This window comes from Trachymyrmex septentrionalis, unplaced genomic scaffold (assembly GCF_001594115.1).
Source record: "Trachymyrmex septentrionalis isolate Tsep2-gDNA-1 unplaced genomic scaffold, Tsep1.0 scaffold20, whole genome shotgun sequence".
NCBI lineage: Eukaryota > Metazoa > Arthropoda > Insecta > Hymenoptera > Formicidae > Trachymyrmex > Trachymyrmex septentrionalis.
In genome coordinates, this window is record NW_017305180.1 from 467623 (window position 1) to 471743 (window position 4121).

At 29.6% G+C, this 4121-nt stretch overlaps 1 protein-coding gene across 2 annotated transcripts in view; it reads right to left on the reverse strand.

Annotated features, from left to right (window-relative positions):
- LOC108747741 (glutamate receptor ionotropic, kainate 2) overlaps nucleotides 1-4121 on the reverse strand; it is a 229756-nt gene that overhangs the window by 185998 nt on the left and 39637 nt on the right. The window contains exon 1 of one of the 2 annotated variants that reach the window (XM_018485436.1): nucleotides 65-110. The exons of the other annotated variant lie outside the window; for it this stretch is intronic. The gene's annotated coding sequence lies outside the window, so the exon portion shown is untranslated. Of the gene's footprint in view, nucleotides 1-64; nucleotides 111-4121 lie in introns of those variants that run through there. 2 annotated transcript variants of the gene reach the window in all.

Here is a 4121-nt window from a genome sequence, read left to right on the forward strand (position 1 = left end):
ATTAAAATAGCGATCACATGACTTTCACGTGAAAACCAAAGATACTGACATAAAATATCCTTACTGATTATGTCTACAATCAAGTCCGCATTACTGGCTTGCGTCTGCAGTCTGGCATCACTGGCACCAAGTTTACTGAAAAGATAATTGAAAACTACTCAAAATTTCATTTGAATTTTGTGATGAAACATATTCTACTGACTAATCTAACTTCCATTTCCTACATGTTGATATAACTCCAGAGTGGAACGTACGACAGAAGATGATAAGCATTATCAAGTTGAATATCTGGAGACGTCTATCAAATCAGAAAACAAAAGAGAATATAGAGTTGCAATCCAATTTTCATAATGCTCTTGGAATCATTTCATTCTTGACATTTATCAAAGTTAAATAAGGATTAAATAAAGAATGTTCACAAGTGTTGTACTTAAGTAATCTTATTATTATTTTATTTTATTCAAATTCTCTCTCTCTCTCTTTTTATTTACAAATGAGGCTTACAAGAAACTTCAGCATATATTATTTCATTAGCATTACAATTAGTTTCTTTACATATAACTCGTCATTATTATCTTATTATCTTTATATTCTTTCCGATAAACCTTTCATTATTATAATACTTATTAATGTATCTATTGCTCTTTAAACTTTATTATAGCGACATCAAAAAACTCAAACAATTCGAAAATTATAATATAAAAGTCTAAATTTTGATAAAAAAACATGTTTTTATATTATTATTTTGTTGTTTTGTTGTGCTTTACCGTATTATTAAATAATTTTTAATTACAAACATATCGCAGCTTTTAGAATGTGCTTATTATTTAAAAAATTTGTTATTACTATGTATCTCAAAAACCAATTTTTGCATACAAAATTTTATAATGCAATTTCAACATATTACACAGGAACAAAAATTTTAGCTTAATTAAAATACATGCGAATCTGTGAATATTCGATTTACGTAAACAAAATGTATAACGAGTATATACGTGTGCTTCGTACTCTGAATGCTCTGTCCACCAAAACCAACGAAAAACGGATGCATTAATTCTAATGCGGTGACACGAAGTTACGCTGGTCGTTGAGATGCAGCCAGCCAGACGGGATGCCATGGTCAAACAGTCTCGCCAACACATAGCTCACGTCACTGTGTTCTGTCACCTCCGATCTATTCTCTGCTCTTCTTTCGTGTCGATTCCGACACGAATCACATCCTCCTGTCTGTGACAGTGGGAGGAAGAGACACGAAACCACATGCGGGGGTAATTTTGCGTAACTCATCACCGCACCCCAGCCGAGCTTGTCACTTTCGATAGGGAGAGATTTCTGGCACGCGGTGCTTTAAGCCATATTTTTGCGAACTGTTCGCAGATTTTACCGCGTACCATTAGACAATTCAATTAATCAATCATTTGCATTTGAATATCAGTCAAATTATTGCATTTTTATATAAACATAAAATATTTAATGCACTTAATTTCCTCTATAGTATATGCCAAAATAGTAAAGGTACACAAAAAGAACGATTTTGCTGAATTTCTAATTTAGTTAGGTACAGAAAATAATTTGTTGAACCATCAAAATAATTATGTTCAAGCATAATGAGTTATGCTGCAAAAAATTTTGACATTCTAGCGTTCTAACATGACTGGCTTGGGCGTCCTACAATTATTTTCATGGTTTAACACAATTATTTTCAGATCTATATGTGACTAAATTTTTACATATTTCCATGTACATTATTTTATAAAAAAAATATAAAAATAACATTAGTAATCCGTAAATTTTATTTGCAATTGCAATTTTATAAGTACAAAGGAAAATGTAATAAAAGAATAAAAATAATTTACGTTTTAACAATTTTTGTTTTTATAATAAATAATAATTTCCGCAAGATACACCGTATCGAACTTAAATCACTATTACAGCCGGCAAGGTGTATTATTTCCCGAGACAGACATTAGGATTGTTACAGATATCAATTACACGATCGGTACGTGTTTGTCACAGAACAATATGTCTCCGCACAGCTCAACATGGCAACCATAATCGTCTCGCGGTAATAACCGTCGTAACATTACAGATGTGCCGTCGTTATATGTTATTGCCGCTGAGAGATAGTCTAATCGTTTCGTTGTAATTGATTCGCTAAATTACACCGACCGGCTGACGCCAGTTCGAAATAATAACATTACAACAACGTTATCATCATACCCTATTTGCATTTGTATAATTCCACTATTACATAGCACTTATAATACGGAAATAATCGAAATGCGAGTGTTTTTTATTATTAATATTTTGCAGTACTACCAACACAATTTTCAGTCTTGGCGTCTGATTGTGAATAATATGAGAAAATTATAACGGAAATAAACAGGAAATAATTATTGATTATGTTCATAAAAAAAAATTCTATCAAGCTGTTATTTCTATAGCAATTGCACAATTCTTATTTTTATATTACGTAAAGCTGAACTGATCGTAAAGAACTTCTTTCTCTGGATAGATTTTGTTCTCTATTTTCTTATTCCTTTCTACTGAAATCTAATTTATTTATGATTAGATAATATAAAAGCAAACTTCTACTGTTTATTCGTATGATTTCATTCATATTAATTTTTGTTCGTTTCGTCTTTTTTTCGCAAAAACAATGTGCATTTAGTACAAAATATTTTGTATTTGTGTTAAAGTCGGTCCTTGTTAAAATTTTTGTATTAATTTCCAACATATTCCATCTTCTGTCAAATTAACACAAAAATTTAAGTGGTCTATTTATGACACATAAAATGTGTTAAATTTAACACAAATTTTCCAACTGTGTATTTATAAAAATATATAGCAATACAGAATGCGCCAAATCAAGACGCAGTCAAGTTAAGCTATTTCAAAAAGAAAAACGCGGAATAGTCGAAGTAGTTGCCATGATCTGGTTCTCAAGTTTCAGGCAATTCGTTCTTTGTGGTTGTTTGATGGCAGATCGGTGATTAACGACGAACAATGGCTTTGTTGTTTTGGCACTCGCCGCGAGGTATTCGCGCTTATTTAGCTTCCCTTTCAAACATCAACAGCCATGCAATACAGACCATTATCTCGTCCTACAGCTTCTCATTCTGCCTTTACGATAACTTTCTTCCTCTTTTACTCATGCTTCGTTCATTTTCTTCTTCTTTTTCTGTCGAATATAGAACTTCCACCCTTAATTCTGTTAAAAAGTGTTTTGTACAAACTTGTATTACCTTGATTTGCTTGCTGATATAGATAATTAATTATTTCGCTATTCTTTTGTCATTCTTAAACTTTTTTTGTTTCTATTTCTTGCTTAACTTCTACTTTGTTTTACAATTTTTATTGTTAGAATACATAAAAAAGTAAAGAAACGTCAGCTCTAAGTTTATACGGTAAAATTGAATGTATAATAACTAATCACATTTAAAATTTTTTTATAATATCAGTTATCTTATATATAGTTTTTATGTACTCACAATTTTAAAACTGTTACTAAATTCCTGTTTAAGATTTTCTAAATTTTTTAATTTTATTTTAATTGCGATTTTTTGTAATTTTTATTTAAATTATTGGCAAGAATTTAAAAAATACTCAATTTTTGGTATGTTTTCATATAATTATTAAATAACATGTTTTATTAAAAATGCAATTTTGTTTCTTTTAATTGCATAATTATTTTAATATTATTATAAATTATTTTTATTTCTCGCAGAAATTTTTAATGCTGTATGCATCATTGATAATATTCAATATTAGTGATAAACAGTTGAAAATGGCAAGCTTAATATTAAATATGTAGATACTCATATACACTAATATAACACCCCAAATAATGGAAATATATGAAAAAGACAAAATTGTTGTAAAAGTGCAATACTCCAATTTGAAATGTATACACATTGCAACTATGTACTTTTTGCACTATTATATCATTAAAGATCGTGTTAAATAAAAAGAATTTGTTATCATATGAATCGTACACAAGGAAAAACCACGATAAAATAATACACATAATAAACAGTTGCAGTAAAGATCAGATTAAATACAGCAAAAATGTAGACAAAACGTACAGTTAAGATACATCCCGTAGAAATCATAAGATATGC